Consider the following 18,003-nt stretch of genomic DNA (forward strand, 5'->3'; position numbering starts at 1 on the left):
CTAAAGCCAAGCTTCTAAGACCAGCCAGATTTGGAGGCCTGTTAGAGCAAATGATGAAGAAAAAACTAATCACCATCTCATGTAAACTCCTCCATCTCATATACAAAGATTGGGAATTAATCACTTTAAGAGGCTAGTTTCCTTGACACATAAACCAGATGAGGATACCCTTAATAAAATGACACTTGAGACAAGCTGACTCACATAAAAACAAGATATCCTAAATAAATTCATAGGCCATCTATTAAAGAAATAAAGTAATGCACAAATAGGCTGTGTCCAAGGAATGCAAAGATGTCACATTTGAAAATAATATCAAGTGGAAATCACTACTTTACCAAAAAAGATGAAAACTGTGATCATGTGCGGCTTTAAAAAATCCTTCAGCACCAGTCCATGACAATACTTTTAGCAAAAGTAGATTATGGGAGAATTTCCATTTTGTAAAATATGTAATGAACATAGTAAATGTGAAGCATTACAGGCATCCTTAATAGAGTCAAGGAGAATATATAGTTGTATCCAACAATTCTATTGTTGAAAACACAACGAAAATACACAGCTAGTCCACAACAACAATAAAAGTACCAAAGTAAATAAAAGGTTTTGAATGATGGAAAGAAATAATAATGGTAACAATATGATCTTTAAATTGAAAAAACAAAACAAAATAATTGGTGCAGAAAATATTTAAATGTATGAGGAAATTCAGGAAACTATTTTACAAAAGATCACTATGGGCATGTCAGATGTCTAGTCACACAAAATATAAAACTGATCAGAAAACGTAATGGGTAATATACCCTTCATAGCAGCAATGACAGCCAAAATATCCCTAAAATAAAGCAAAATGGAAATGTACAAGTTCTTTGCAGAGACAATTATAAAAAGTTAATGAGAGATTTAGAAAAAGAAGTCTCTCTCCAATGGAGCAATATATTATGTTTATTTACCAGGACAGAGAATATTTCCAGTATGTCCATTTTCCTTATATCTTTACACATTTATTGCCTTACCCAAGAGCTGTGATAATGACAACCAAACTCAGGATGCTATTTGCCATGACCAAAATCAACCGCGGAACAATCAAACTAAAAATAATAAAAAAAACAGTATTAACAACAACACAAACAAAAAAAATGATATCCCTCAGAGACAGTCATTCTATACTGAATGAGAACTTGTGTGTGGGCAGCTGGGTGTATACCCAGACAGGCCTACAATAGAGGCAGACGACAGAACCTACTGGAAGAAAAGTTTTAAAATTTGGACTTTGTTTCTTCCATTGTACATTGTGACAGGAACTCAGACCCCACAGGCCAATACCATAGGGTAATATTAGGATAGCAAAAGCTTTTGATTGGTAAAGCAAGTGAGAGTCCAGTCATTATGCTAGCAAACACCTAAAACCTCTTTGGTGTTGAGGACTGGCCTTTAAATTATTATTATTATAATATACAGTAAAAATATTTAAAAAATGAGTAAAAGAGAATAGCAAGAATTACTGAGGTAGAAATTCATTCATGAAGGTTTTTAATACAATCACGTTAGCCAAGAGGGGCACCAGACAGAGGTGTCAGGCAAACAAGTCTCTTCATTTTCTACTTGGTGCTTTTGCTGGCCATGGTTGGAAGAGGTGGATGGATTCCTATTAGGAAAGAGAGAAAACTCAAGAAAACTTCCAGCAGTCAATGTGAGGACCTGAGTGAGGGCTGAGGAGCTCTACACCTCAGAAGAGACAAGACTCACCGTCCTGAGTATTCCCTCCTTCCCCCATCTTTCGTAATACAACTTACCCAAAGCAGCCATATCTGAGGGGACACAGGCAGTAGTGATCAAATGAAGTGCATGCATATTTCACGTCAAGAGGTTTTTTTTGTTTTTGTTTTGTTTTAGTTTTTGGCCCAGGGCAGATTGGAACCTGCCACCTCCGCTATACGGGGTCAGCGCCCTACTCCTATGTGCCACCCTCTGGTATAGAGTTTTAATGAGTTGAACTCTTTGGTCTGAGGAGTTGGTCTCAAGCCAGTAGAAGAGAGGCAACCCATGTAAAACAAAAATGCAAGACTAGACACCACACTGAAAGCGGACTGACGGCACCACACTTAGCCATGCAGGTCCCCAGCATGCCCACTGGGCTTGGGCTCCACTTTACTTCCTACTGTATTCTTTCAGATAAACAAGGTCCTCCTTGGCTTGAGGCCTGCTGACTCAGCTCAGCAGAGTGAGAATTCCCGGAGCCCTCATAGAGCTGAAGGAAGCACATTATGAGTTCTCTGGGAACCGGCCCTCCGCAGACACAGGAGCCCAGAGACAGCCCCGCCCCGCTGCTAAGGGGGAGGGGGGAAGTGGGCGGAGCAGGAAGTAGTCAGTCGTCACTTCCTCCTCCAGGCTACTGGCCGTTAGGCCTTCCTCTGAGGTGCAGCCTGCGTTGCCCCCGGAGGTGCCCCCACGGTCAACCGAGGGAGGCATTGTTGATTTTCTCAGTCTTGTGGTGGATTTCTTGAGGTAGAACAATCCTCCGAAAACCGTAAGCCCCCTGCCCCTGAAAAGCGAGGCCACTTATAGCCCTGCCCCGACCCAACCCTGCTCTTGGGTCTAGACTCCCCGGGAGTGGCCATTAGGCCCAGCGCCATTTTCCTTCTCCACAGCGTCTCGGGAAACCCAAGTCTCGGTCTGAAGCAGGTGGCCTCAGGCCAGCAGAGGGAAATTTCCCAGGCCCTAGGGAGTTAAGGGGAGGACCCTCCTGAAAGATAGAGGACTCTGTGCCCCAGAACTGGGGCCGCACAAAACTACACTTTGTAGAAGCCTGAACGCCCTGCGGGCCTAAAGATGGAGGCTTCTCTCACCAGGTGCTTGGGACGGTAAGGGCCAGGGACTTGTTCTAAGGGGCTGTCCGCTGGTCAGCACAGGACCATTTGCAGGTCAGAAGAAGAGTCAGGGTGACAAGTGTGGTGATCGTAGGGACCATCCACCCTTAACAAGAATGGGGGAAATGCCTTTTGTGTTGTCAGACCTGGGAGACCGAGGTGGGGCACCTGAAGTGGTAGCTCAGGTGTACCTTCCTTTCCTCCCCATTAGTACCATAGAAGCTTGTGGTGTCAACCAGAGATCAACAGAGGGAATTGGGGCTCCCAGTCTTACCAACAATTGGTATGATGGTGATGAATATAAGCAGAGAAGACTCCCGCTTCCAGCTCCCTTGTAACCCCTTCTTGTCACCCTACTGAGCCCCAAACAAGGCTGCCATGCACTGGCCTAAGACTCAATTTAATTTTCTCCACAGAGGTCGAAGGAGAAATACTGAGCAGGAGAACAGGAGTTCTGTGGGATTCTAGAGCAGTGCTAGTGCTCTCACCTAAACCTGCATCAGGGCCCTGGTTAAAGCCAAGGCAGTCTGTCCCTGCTGAAAGAGCTCACATGATGTCATTCTCCCCCCACCCCCAGGTGCTGCCTTGCTAGCCTCTTGGTCGGCACAGAGGCCTGCTGTACCTGATTGCAGACGTCATGCCTCGTGGTCAGAAGAGTAAGCTCCGTGCTCGTGAGAAACGCCAGCAGACACGTGCTCCAAACCAGGTTGTCAGCCTCCCTCAGGCCATTGCAGAGAAGGAAGAGGAGTTCCCTCCTTTTCTGCCTGCCTTCCCTTGCATTTCTATTTCTGCAGGTGAGAATCGCCAGCAGACATGTGCTCCAAACCAGGCTGACAGCCTTCCTCAGGCCATTGCAGAAAAGGAAAGGGAATTCCCTCTTTTCACGCTGTTTTCCATTGCATTTCTATTTTTTCAGGTGATGCTCCAGGCTCCCTGCATGTCTCTATGTCCCAGGGGTCTGAGCAAGCTCCTGGGGCTAGCTGTCCTGAAGGAGCTGTTACCTCTAATAAATACGATGAAGAGGCTGAGAGTCAAGATGAGGCAGCAGCAAGCAGCTCCCAGGCATCAGCCTTCGCTCTGAGTCCAGCCAGAGATCCTCTGACCAAGAAGGCGGGCCTGCTGGTGCAGTTCCTGCTGGAGAAGTACAAGAAGGAAGAGCCCATCCTGAAGAACGATATGTTGAAGGTTATCAATAAAAGGTACAAAGACCACTTCCCTGAGATCCTCAGGAGAGCCTCTGAGCGCATGGAGGTGGTCTTTGGCCTGGAGTTGAAGGTAGTTGACCCTGTTAATGTGGCCTACAGTCTTGTCAGCAAGCTGAGCTTCTCTGGGGAGGAGGGTACGAGTGATGATAATGGGTTGCCAAAGTCTGGTCTTCTGATGATGCTTTTGGGGGTGATCTTTGTTAAAGGCAACCGTGCCACTGAGGAGCAGATCTGGGAGTTCCTGAATATGCTGGGGGTGCATGCGGGGAGGAGGCACTCAATCTATGGGGAGCCCCGCAAGCTCACCAAAGATATGGTGGAGCAAAACTATCTAGAATACCGTCAGGTGCCCAATAGTGATCCCCCAACTTATGAATTCCTGTGGGGTCCCAGAGCTTATGCTGAAACCACCAAGATGAAAGTCTTGGAACATCTGGCTAAGATTAACAATACTGAACCTACTTCCTTCCCTAATCTGTATGATCGGGCTGTGAGAGATGAGGACGAGAGAGGAGCAGGGAGACGTGCTTGCAGGCTTGGCCCTGTTGCTGGGGCCGGGGGCAGGGTCTAGGACCACGCCCCTCAGATCCTCCCATATCCAGTGAGATTTTCCACTCTGTATCTGCAGAGAACAGTAACCTTCTAAGTAGTGCAGAGAAGTCGGGCTTGAGGGATAGGATGGTTATCTCTTTTTTTTTTTCCTGTCACACATGAGTAACTTGTAGCTGTATTTTTTTTTTCTTTGTTAGTTTTCATATGTTGTTCCCTTTAATGGAAAATTTATTTTGTTCCCAGTCTAAGTGTATTAATGTTATAGATGATGCATTTCTTACTATTTTTCAGGTTTAAGACTAAGACTTTCGTTATGTTTAAATAAAATACTGTCAGTACTTTCTTTTTATTATAGCATAAGGTAATATGTATTTTCATGAAAATGTTAAAGAACTCCACTGGAAAATAGTTGAGATCGCACAATGGTGAAACTAAAATAAAATGGTTTATTCTAGTCTTTTCTGCTCTTTTGGACTTTTTGTGGAAAACTTATGTGAATCTGGATCTGCTCAGTTTGTTCAAAGTATATGAGAAAATAAAGCATAATAAATTACACTTCTTGCTGACTCTTTTTATTACTTTTATTATTGTTTGAGAACATTTAGTACCTGCACTTTGGAAGGCTCCCTGATATTATTGGGAATTGTAAGAAAAGGTAGTTTCAAGTGCCGTCCATAGAATTTAGTATCTGGTAGGAGCTGTTATGTCGGGAAGACAGTTAAGATACCCCCTAAAATAGAAACGACATGTAAAAAGAAGGAATGAAATAGAGGAGATTGCAGATTAAAGAAATCAGGTGTAAACTACCTGATCAAGACATTTTGAAATCTCAGGAAACTGCAAGTTCCTCATGGGCAGTTCATTCATGTGAGGTTGCTTGTTGGGGTGAATGACACTGTTTGATCGGTCAGCAGGGGCCAGGCCATCAGTCAGACCCCTCAGTATGAAATATGGTCAGCAGGGGCCAGGCCCTCAGTCAGTATCTCTCAGTGTTAAATACTAAGACTGAAATGGGAAATGAGTCTTAAAATTAACTCTGTATATGTCCGAGTAGAAGAAAGAAATCTCCAACTGAGGTAGCGATGGAAGGAGTCCTGTGCCCCAGTCCACAAACTACAAGTTTGGGGTGTAAGATATGCCGAGCCTTACTGAGGAATGTGGGTGATCCTCCCTGGAGATGAGATCCCAAGGAGCAAATGAGCTGATCCTTTTTTCTTCTCACTGCTCCAAAATATGTACTGGAGAGTAAAAAGGACCCTGTGCCAAAAGCACAGTTTTGGAAGATGCACGTAGGGTATTAATAATGTGGAATAAATGAGTGGTATAAATAAAGGAAAAATATTCAGTGACAATATTATATACATAAGCAATGTCAGATAACTCAGAAGCACCCAGAATTCATAAAATTATTATGTTCTGCCCTTTCCCCATAGAAAGTAAATCTATTCAAAGCAAAGTTATACAATAGGCAACATCTGGTAGGTGAAGAAGAGGAAAATATCAGCATATTTTCTCTGCGATCTCACCACATGTCCTGGGCCTCCTGCCTCATGCTACAGTTTCCCCATCTCACACGGAGTCTTGGAAAGAAAGCTAGGTTCTGCCAGGTTTGTAGTAGGGACCTTGCTCAGTTGTTTGCAGGTGTGTAAGATTTCACACCAGCCTTTAATGAAAGAGGAGGCAAGATGAGGACCTCTGTAAAGGGGGACTCTAGTGATCCATGCCTCAGAGCTTGATGCCCCCAGGAAGAGGTTCAAGTTGAGAATCCCACTTTTTTCCAAGGTTTTCAAGGCCTGAAGATGCTTGGTCTAAGGATGGCATGCACAGTGCAGTGAGAGGGGAATCTCAGCTTCTGAAAAATACCAAGATGAGGACCTCGAAGGAAGAATGAGGAACTGCCCATCCAGAACAGTAGAGGGCCCATAAAATATATCTTGCTTTCTGCCTTGGGTGGCCGTAAGCACCCTAAGAGCTGTCTGGCCCAGACACCCTCTCATTTCCTCTGGGTTCTCTACTGGCATTTCCGGGAGGTAAAGGCCTTGATCTTGTGGCAATAGCTCTGATTCTGTCCAATAGCAGATCTTCACAAGCCATGATTATATTTCAGGTGAGGACCATGAGGGCTGATGATTTCCCTCATAACAGAGCGGGACACAGCAGACCACACAGAGGCACCAGGGAGGAGTGGCCTGAATCTCCACTCTGGTTCTCCATAAGGTTAAAGCTTTTGTATGAGCTGAACAGACTCAGGTCAGCAGAGGGAGGAGTCCCACCTACCACTCCAAGTCAGGGTTAGAGGCCCGAGAACTGAGGAAGTCACTGATGGTAAAAGAGGGGAGTCTCACATAATTCTCACCCTTCTCTCCCTCAGAACTCCCTCAATAGCTGAGGCCATAATAGAGTTGTTTCTGATTCACTTTAGAAGTTCTTAAGCTTGTCACAGTGGAGAGTAGAGTTTAAAGTTTGGTGAAGAGTTAAGGTGAGGAACCTGAGAGAGGATAGAGGGGACCACTCACCCAGAAAAGGGGGGATACACAGTGTCCTCCCCCTGCTGTCAGCCCTAGGAGGCCCAGGGAAGACCTCTCAGGCTGAAGTGCCCTCTCATTTTGTCTGGGAGTTGCCTAAGGGAGGTGTGGGCCTTGGTCTAATTGGAATATTCTTATTTGATAACCCTAAAAGAGCTTGGTCGTAACCCTGCTAGGACCAATGGAGCCATTTCAGCATGATGAATTCCAGTCATTTCCTTTGAGGGCATCTCTTGGAGGTGAGGCACTTTATCTAAGAGTTCAGCCTCAGGTCAGCACACGGGGCAATTCCTGATCATGTCAAAAGTCAAGCTGAGGACCCCAAGGACTGAAGGAGCCATTCGAATTACAAAAGCAGGAACATCACAGAATCCCTCCCATACCGTCAGCCATGAGTGACCACAGGTAGTTGTGCCCAGCTGGGGCCACCTTTACCCCCTCCTTGGTGGTCTCAGGGAACTAAAGGCTGCACTTTGAGAGGATCGGCCTCCAGGTCATGGGACTATGAAAAAAGTTTGAGGACCCAGAGCAGGAACTAAAGGTAGCAACCAACCCAGAAGAGAGAGGGACCCCCAAAGTCCTGCTTTTTAAGCCCTGGGTGGCACGAGGCAGGGGTAAGCAGATGTGCCAACCACTCACTTCTAGTCCTAGAGGACTTTCAGGTCGCTAGAGAGAGGTCAGAGATCCCGAGTGAGTGAGAACTCGAGGGATCACCAACCCCAGGACAGTGGAGTCTCACAGAGTCTTGTCCCTACTGTTAGTTCTCAGAATACCCAAACAGCCACGGCCAGATCACCCTGAATCACCTCTGGGGACTCAGAGCGGTGAGGGCTTTGGTCTGAGGCTGGCTGACTCAGCAAAGGGGAAATTTCTAGGTTGTGTCAGGAGTCAGAGTGAAAACCTTGCAGAGGGAGTTGAGCATGACAATGGGAGCAGCACGTACTTTCTCCCCCACTGTCAGTCCTGGGACATGCAGGGATGGATGTCAGACAGAGAAGAGGCAGCTCTTAATTCCTCCTCAGGGTGCCAGAGAAATGAGGGCCTCGTTCTGAGGAGTGCAGTAAAAGGCCACGGGGGTAGGAATTGTAGGCCCTCCCATGAGTCAAACCGAGGAAACTTCAGTGAGGTCTGGCGAGGCCTACCATCACCACACTCGAAGGTGCCTACCCCAGCTTTCTGTCTTAGGAGACTACCGGCAGGCATGGCCAAATAAGGCTGCCCTCCCTTCCTTCCACTGCATCTCAGAGGGTCCTAGCCCTTGCTGTATGTCGACGCCCTCAGATTGAATGAGAGAGGACCAGCAGGCCTTTCAAGGAGTCAATTTGAGGGCCCTCAGGGAAAACTGTGGGGACTACATTTCTCCCCCACTTAGCAGGAACAACAAATAGTCCAACCCCACCCCTGCTCTGAGCATATGAATGTGCAGGGCAGGGCTGTCAGACAGAGGCTCCCTCACTGCTTTTAATACAGTGTGGACATAAAGTTCCTGTGCAACTTACGACAGCAAACTATCTTCAATTGCGCACCAACTCTATGCCCACCCTGTATTTAAGGCCTAAGGGCTATGAGATCCTGAGTGTGAAGTTGAAGCCACCAGAGAGCAGCAAGCTGGGTCCCAGGTCCTACAGGGACCCTAGACGAGAAGTCTGAAAAAAGACTGAGGATTCAATAACCCCAGGACAGACAGAATCCCCCAGGTTGTCAGCACTCAGTAACCTCTGGCAAGGCTGGAGGGCTGAGGCACTGCCTCTCTTCATGGGTTCCATGGAGCCTGGAAGTGTCAACGTCAGAGCAGCATAAGTATGAGGCCCCATCACCTGTCAACTTTTGGCATAATGATCCTGATTGAGAGAACTACACCCACTCCAGAACACAGAGACCCCCACCTTCAGTCCCTGCTGTCTCCCTAATAAGCCCCACACAGGGCTAGCAAGCTTCAGCCTAGGATTTACCCCAACTTCTTCTACTCGGTTCTCAGAGGACAGGCTGGCCAGGAGAACGGGAGCCCTGTGGCTTCCTCAGAGCTCTCGTACTGCCCACATTCTCCAGGAGTCTCGGAGAACACGGTCCATTACCATTGTTTCTGCACTTTCCATGCACAAAATCTGATAAAGTTGCCAAAAGGAAAGACCAGGCTCCTTTCAGACACGACCTCCACTGGGGATCACAGAGACCCTCTGATCAGGACGGCAAGTTTGTGAGTGTACTCCCACTGGAGAAGTATAAAATTAAGGTGCTCATTACAAAAGCAACATCCATGAAGGATGTCAACAAAAAGTGTAAGGACTGTTTCCCTGAGCTACTCAGGAGAATGCATGGAGCGCATGGAGCTGGTCCTTGGCCTTAAACTGAAGAAAGTAGACCCCAGCAATCACTCCAATGCTCACGTCAGTGAACTGGACCACCCCCACAGTGAGAGTCTGACTAAGTGGTTAGACGTTTCCCAAGAATGTTCCCTTGATGATGCTCCTGGGTATAAACCTCATGAAGGGCAACTGAACCACAGAAGAGGAGATCTGATAATTTCTTTTTTTATTTTTATTTTTTGAGACAGAGTCTCACTATGTTGTCCTCAGTAGAATGCCTTGGCGTCACAGCTCACAGCAACCTCCAACACTTGGGCTTAAGTGATTCTCTTGCCTTAGTCTCCCAAGTAGGTGGGACTACAGGTGCCCACCTCAATACCTGGCTTTTTTGTTGTTGTTGTTGTTGCAGTTGTTTAGCCTGGGTCAGGTTCCAACCCACCGCCCTTGGTGTATGTGCCTGGTGCTGTAACCACTGTGTTATGATCACCATGGTGATCTGATAATTTCTGAATGAGAATTTGGTTTATGCTTGGAGAACTACTTCATATATAAAGAGCCCAGGAAGTTCATGAAAGAAAAAACGTACCTGTGGTGCCAACTAGTGTCCGATGGGTATTCTTCACACTATTATTTCCTGTGGGGTCCAAGAGGCCATGCTGAAACCAGTAAGATGAAAGGCTAGTGGTTTGGGGGCAGAAACAATGATACCATCCCTAGTGTCTTCTCATCCTGCTATGTAAAGCCTTTGAGAGATAAGAAAGAGAAAGCCTGATGAATAGACGTATCTGGGTCTGGCATTGGTGCCATGACCTCCAGGGTCATGACTCACCATTCTCTCATGTCCAGTGAAGGCTGAGGGATATTTTTCATTCTTTTAAAGCAAAATGTGGTTAATGTTCTAATTAGCAGAGGACCTAGGCAGGACTGGAAGAGATACAGTGTGTCTTGTGTTCTTGTTCTACATGAGTAACTTGTAGTATTTTTTTTTATTTATTGAATATTATTTTATTTATTTATTTATTTATTTATTCATTTATTTGGTTTAATGAAGAAACGTTTTCAAGTTGCATAAAAGCTTTATTTGTTTTTTTCCATAGGCTGAGCACAACATCTTTGGACACATAGAAGTCAACCTGTTTTACAGCTATTGACCTGATTTGCAACTGCTCTTCAGTGCATAAGGAGATTTCTTTGCAGTAACAACATATAAAAGCATTTTTAGTCATCCAATAATCTGTGAGGTCCAGGAAGCCTCCTTTTTTTAATATTAAAAATAGAGGCTTTTCTAAACGAGAGGGATTGGTTAAAGTGCCTCTCATTTGCTCTCTGTTCCAACCTCCTAGAGCTTAGAAATTCATAATGTGATTTCAATAACACCAGCAGACAAGAGGCTTAACTTTCCTACACACAGAACTTAAGTTTTGTTTCCATCATGACTCAAATGGCTTAGGAAGGGACCCAGAAGTAAGGTTAGGAAAATATATATTTTTGTATACATGTCCTCTCCCTTCCTCCATTTTCCAAAGCACTTTGAGGGTAATACTTGTCTGGGAAGTGCATGACATCTAGGGTACTGGTATGATTTAGGACACATCACAATATTAAATATCCTCCAGGACACAATATATTGTCTTGTGACCCCATTATTTACAGGATCTATAAGGTCTGTAGAATGAGATCACTTAAAATGTCAATTTTGTTACACACTGGCATAATTTTTGGTAGGTTTGATCCCCTTCTAGATGTGCTGTGCGTCCCAATGCTCCAAGTGGCATCCTCTATCTCAGTACTTCTTGTCTTATCCCAGGGAGTCATGATGCCATGAGGGTTTTGTTTTAATGTTTTGACACATACTGGAGAGGGAAAAACACATCATTAGGCTATAGAAAGTCTCTCTAGCTACTTAAACATCTAAATTAAAGAGGGAGGTAATTTTACAGTGGATAGAGCCTTTCTCTTGTCTCCCCAACTGTCCCAAATGTTCACTCAGAAATGCTAGTTCACATAAATGCAGAAGTCATCTAGCTTCCTGTAATAAGGAACAAAACTCTGTGAATAAGACTGCAGGAATTGAGGGAGAGAAGCTTAAAACAGTGAGGAAGAGGCATGGGTCACGATCTTCCCTGCAGGCCCGAGTCACCTTTAAGATGTATATAATTTTGGATATGATACAATTGCAACACCTGTGGATTTCACTTTTGTAATTACAAGAGTGAGCCACAGTACCCAGTCTCATAATGAAAAATTTTAAATCATAAATCAACACAGGAATCTATCAGTACCAGGTGATTTCCAAATCAAGGATTTTTCCAAATCCTTTGCTCAGTGTCTCATGAAGTCCCTCATGCATGAACGGTGGCACAGAGTATAGACCTGCAGTTGAAATAGTATAGAACAAAGAGTGTCTACAAGCTCTATTGTGGTGAGCAGCCAACTTCTTTATTTCTTCCCAGCTTATATAGGCACATAACTTAATCAAGAAACACATGACCTAAACCTTGACCCCAGGTCTCTTACTACCTGGTACTTATGGGCCCACAGATAAACCAGATTAACTGATAACCATTTTACTAACATTATCTAAAGCTATCCTTATGGGTTTAACAATATTAACTGATAACTATGTTATCTAACTTAATCCTCCTAAAAATACATGACTTAATGGAGAACATGTTGTTAGCCATTACTTCTTTGCTCTTATCTGATAAAGCCTGAGGCTCTGTGGGGGAAAGATGGATTGAATACCTGCCTTACTGGCCTCACCGTTTGGAGGCAGTTACTTTAATCTTTAAGCAAGGTATAGTCAGGCAATTCTTAAGACATATAGAAACTCGTTTGCAAGTCTCTGCTCCCATGTGGGCATTAAGTCAGGGGGGTTTTATGCACACAACCAACACGGCCATATGGGATTCTGCCTCTGTTTCTCACAAGTATGACTGCACAAAGTCTTTTCACTGCTCCCTCTCAAATGGCTTTTATGGCCAGAGGCATATAGGCCTTTTGCCTATAGCTCAGCCCCTAAAGTTTGGTAGTTCAGACTTATTTCTGTTCCTCATCTCACTCCATAGCAATAGCCTAATGTTGGCCTCACTTTTCCAATGCAAAATGGAAAACTCATTTGTCTAAAAGCATATAACTTGGCTTGTCTTCCAGGAAAACATTCTCATTAGATTGTCCTTCCACTAAATCTTAGACAACTTGAAGCTATCATATGAGCTTCACTCAAAATTCCCAACATCCCAAACACTATGAGGTTTCTCTGTCACTAGAATTTCTCTGCTGACACTGAATCATTCCCCAAAAACTGATTTTTGAGACTTAACTATGGAATTTCAGAGGTTAAAAACCTCAGTTTTATTAGTCAAGGGACCAGGAAGAAAAGTATCTACTGGATAGGAAAACAGACTTACCAAAAGACTAGCTGTCAAAATTCTAATTTGCAAAAGAGGGTAAGAGAGAGATCGTATTTACAGAGGGATTTGCATTCTGTGTAAGATTTTCATTTAAGGGGAACTGAAGGCCAGGGGAAAGAGGATTGAATGAACAGCAGGTAACTTGTTTGCACAAAAATGATTAACGCATATTAAGTTAGTTTCAAAGGAGACAGATTTCCAAAAGGAGCTTTAGGCAAACTATGGGACATTCCCATTGCTTAGGTTCAAGAAGATCACTCAGTTTAGAAAAAGGACAAATAAATGACCCATTTGTCCAGCTATCTTCAAAGGATCCCAAGTATTATAAATGGCACAGGGAATCTACGTGAAGAGGGCCATTTCCTACTGCAATGGTTTGAATGTGTCCCCTAGCAAGCATGTGTGGAAACCTAATTCTCAATGTAACAGTATTAGGAACACATACACCAAAACTGTCAGGTTTGAACCCAGCCTGGGCCTGATAAACAACAATGACAACTGCACCCAAAAAATAACTGGGCGTTGTGGTGGGTGCGTGTAGTCCTAGCCACTGAGGAGTCTGAGGCAAGAGAATTGCTTAAGCCCAAGAGTTTGAGGTTGCTGTGAGCTGTGATGCCACACCACTCTACTGAGGTTCAAATAGTGAGATTCCGTCTCAAAAAAAAAAAAAAAAGAAAGAAAGAAAATAGTAGTGAGAGGTGGAGACTGGAGACTATGGCGTGATGATTAGAACATGTGGATTTTACCTTCACAGATGAATTAATACTCCTGTTGCCAGTATTGGTTCCAGTGAACGGTTCTCAGTGGATTAGGTTCCTTATAAAATGACAAGTTGGGTACCCTTTGTCTCTTCCTATCACCCTCTCTTGCACATCCATTTTCTACTATGGAGAGATGCAGCACAAAGGTCCTCACCAAATGCCACCCCTCTATCGTAGACTTCCCAGACTCCAGACCTGTCAGAAATAAATCTCTATGACTTTAAAATGACATAGTCATGGGTAATTTGTTACAGCAGAACAAAATGGACTAAGACCCTGACTCATCAAGATTGTCTATCTGTGGTGCTGGAGAAGATAAGGCTACAGAAAATGAAAGGAGTCTTCAAAGTTTGCTCTAGTCAGCTTCCAGAGGGTGGACTTTGTCTGTCCTAAGCACCCAGGAATTTAGAGGATTTTTATCAGTCAAGATGTGTGAGATTAGGGAATAGATCTCTAAGTCAAAAATATTTCCAAGTGTTGTTCTTTGCTGTCATTTATACTTGGGTCAAAATATGGCTAACAAAGGTTTGAGAACTTTTCACAGTGAGTATTCATATACTCACTAAAAGAATAGGTCATTTATTACTCACTAAAAGAGCAGGTCATTTATTACTAAAAGCCTATATGCTTTGTGCCCGACCTGGCTGAGAAAAGCAGTCTTGAATTCTCCTTGACAAAAAGGTTTTGTTGCAGGCCTGGCTGCCTCAGTAAACAAAGTTGTAAGCCTGAGGCTTGGAAGTAGAAGCCCTACCTAAGTGACACAACTATGTGGCTGTTAATCCTAGGGGCTTTGGAGCAGAAAACTCTACCCCCAGAGATAAAGCCCAGAGACTGATGCATGCAAGTCATGTAATCAATAAGATAAACGGCCTCTGGACCATGGTTAAGCGAGATAAGTTTCTGACCCTCAGGTCCTTATGGGTTTCCAGAGATCCAAAGGAACAATCTACTCTTTCTTTTTTGTGGTATTGTGACGTATCGGCTCACGAGCAAAGCAGCTGACATACGTTTCAGGTGATAGTTATTTTTGGTTTAGAAAAATGTGTATCAGTTAATCAGTAGATTGGCAAGCACCAAGAAAAGGTTAATCAAGTTTTACAATATGTTATGTAAAGTACTGTGTGATTATAGATCAATGGTGTTGTGTACGTGACTAGCTGACTATTTAAGCTGGTTGGAAATAAATAATATCGCTACTTGCCACTTTGAGGTTGTAGTCGTTTCTTGCTTTCATACAATTTCAGTAGTGGGCTTACACCTGTGACGACAGCCACTGTACAATCCCTCACTCCAAATTTTGGCGCAGCAAGCAGGATACGCTGAGGACATTGGATGAGAGTGAGCAGTTCCATGGACTCCGGAATAAGAGATGGCCACCTTCTTTCAGGCTCTCCACAGACTGATTCTGTCACTTGCTTGAGGTAAGCCTGAGAACACTGAAACCAGACAGTTCACTCTCACGCTGTGAGTATGCAAAACGTCTGGCATTAGCAAGAAACATGGGGAATACTCTTAGTTCATAATAGAATTGCTACCTTAGAAGATCTGTATCTTGCTCATTTAAAAACATTGTTGTCATTTATGAACATACCGGTTAAAAGTAAAATCCTCCGAGAATTGTTTCAGGTAGTTGTTAAACATTGTTATTGGTTTTACCCAGAGAGAAAAGTTCAATTAAATTTAAACATTTGGAAACACATAGGTAGGGCTTTTAAAAGAGCTCACCGGTAGGGTGAATTTATTAGTAGAGATGTTTGGGGTGCTTATCACTTGGTCACTTCGGCACTGGAGCCATTTCAGTCGTACTCCGAGACATCTCCCTCTGAAGCGGAGGATACCCCCCCTCTACTGCTGGTAGTGTCGGGGGAGGAAACAGAGATCCCAGAGCAACCAGTATATGACGGATCAATGACAACTCCTGAGCCAGACTGAGTTACACCCACAAAGAAACTCTCTACTGCTGGTGATTTAATTAGTTTTGATAGTGACTCAGAAAATCGCCCACCTATAGATGAATTTGCGCTAGAAAGCAATGAAGTTACTGAAGAAAGCAACTTTGAGCATCTTAAAAACTTGATTGCTGAAAGTCTTCAAGCCGTGAATAAATGCATGACTGCAATAGAAAAGAAGGGAGCTCAGATTCTTGGCAAATCAAAGGTAATCTCTGTTTGCTCTGTGGCACCTCCTTATCGGCCACACCCTATGCCCCACCATACCCTTCAGCTCCTTTAAAATGGAGAGATGGCTCATGGTATCCTTTTGCTCCACCTGGCATTTATCCTATATGGCATGATCCTATGGACTCAAGATTTGTTGCTAAATACCACTTCCCTATTGAGTCCTCTGAAGTGCATATTCTAAATGAACTACCAATTTCCTCCACAGAATTAAATTCTCAGAAGAAGGAGGGTGTGGCTGCTTTTCCTGTAATACGAGAAATTCAAGCCGATGGCCGCACGGGTCTGGTGCACATTCAGATTGAATTAAAATTTCTACGGACCATGAAAGAAGCAGTCCATGCCTATGGTCCTACTTCCCCTTATGTAACTGGAATTTTAAATTCTTATTGTGCTGATAATTCTTTTCTTCCTATTGATTGGGAAACCCTAGCCAAAATCACTTTAAGCCCTGGACAATTTTTACAATTCAAGGCATGGTGGATGGAGGATGCTAAGTTACAGGCCCATCGTACAAGGGCTACTGTTAATCAATTGACTGGGTCTGATGATACAGAACAAGTGCGTGCTCAATTAGGATTATCACAAGATTAATCCAAATTAAAGATGTATGTATTAGGGCTTGGCAAAGATTAGAAGATAAGGAGGGAGTTTGCCAGTTTTTCACAAAAATAATGCAAGGCAATAATGAGCCTTATGCACAATTTATAGCTCACCTACAAACTGCCAGAGAGCACTCCATCCCAGGGGCAGAAGCTTGTCCAATGCTTTTATTGCAATTAGCATTTGAAAATTCCAACACTGACTGCAAGCAGGCACTGGCCGGAACAAGAATCAGGAGAATGTAACCATTGAACAGTATTTGCGAGCTTGCAGAGAAGTTGGATCTGGGACATTTCAAGCCAATTTTCAGGCCACTGCAATTGCTTCTGCCCTGCAAATAAATGAAGATAAAACTAAATGTTTTAACTGTGGAAAACCTGGCCACACCAGAAAAGAGTGTAGGAAAGGAAAGAAGGAAGAAAGTAAACCTCCAGGCTTATGTCGCCAGTGAGGTAAAGGAAGGCACTGGACTAATGAATGTCACTCAGTTAGAGACAAAGATGGTAATCTTTTAAAACCAAAAGAAACTATAGAGTCCAAACAGAACCAGGGAAACTTCCATCTGGGCTTAGCTCGGGGCCCGAAATCAAACAACACAAGCTCCCCCTCCCTGACTCAGTTCCCTGTGAGCAATGGGGAGCAATGTTAACTATCCCTACCATTTCAAAAGCAGCCAAGAATATTATGCTTAATATGGTATATAATCCTACACTTCCTGCTCCAGTAAGAAAGCCAGAAGTTACCAGACTGGGAAATGATAAAACTAGACTTGGTTTACCTATACCTCCAGACGATTTTCCCTTGGGGCTCCTGTAAAGTGCTTTGCCCTGCCACTCCAGTGGAAGACAGATAAGCCTGTCTGGGTTGAACAGTGGCCCCTTCCTTTGGAAAAAATTAGAAGCACTATATCAATTAGTTGAAGAACAACTCCAAGCAGGCCATATATAACCAACCACAAGTGCTTGGAATAGTCTAATTTTTGTTATTAAGAAAAAGTCTGAAAAATGGAGAATGTTAACTGATTTAAGAAAAGTCAATACAATTATCCAACCTATGATTACTCTTCAGCCTGGTATTCCTAACCCCACATTAATTCCAAAACATTATTCCATTATTATTGTTGATTTAAAAGACTGTTTCTTTATGATCCCATTGCAACCTCAGAATGCTGAGCGGTTTGCATTTACCGTGCCAGCTAAATTCAGAAAGGCTGGCTAAAAGATTTAATTGGTTCTCTGACAAGGGATGCATAATAGCCCCACCTTGTGTCAATTATATGTACACCAATCATTAGAAGTCATTAGAAAAATTTTTCCTGAAGGAATATGCTTACACTATATGGATGATATTTTATTAGCTCACCCTGACTTACAAATACTTCAAAAAATGTTTCAAATTGCTCTAGAAAAATTTAAGGAGTAAGGTTTACAAATATCAGAAGATAAAATTCAATCTCAGAAACCATGGGAATATCTAGGATATACAATTACAGCCCAAAATATAATTCCTCAGGGAGTTCAAATTCATAGAGACTCTTTGAGGATTCTTAATGTTTTTAAAAAATTATTAGGAGATAATAATTGGATTAGCC

This window comes from Nycticebus coucang, chromosome X, assembly GCF_027406575.1.
Source record: "Nycticebus coucang isolate mNycCou1 chromosome X, mNycCou1.pri, whole genome shotgun sequence".
Classification (NCBI taxonomy): domain Eukaryota; kingdom Metazoa; phylum Chordata; class Mammalia; order Primates; family Lorisidae; genus Nycticebus; species Nycticebus coucang.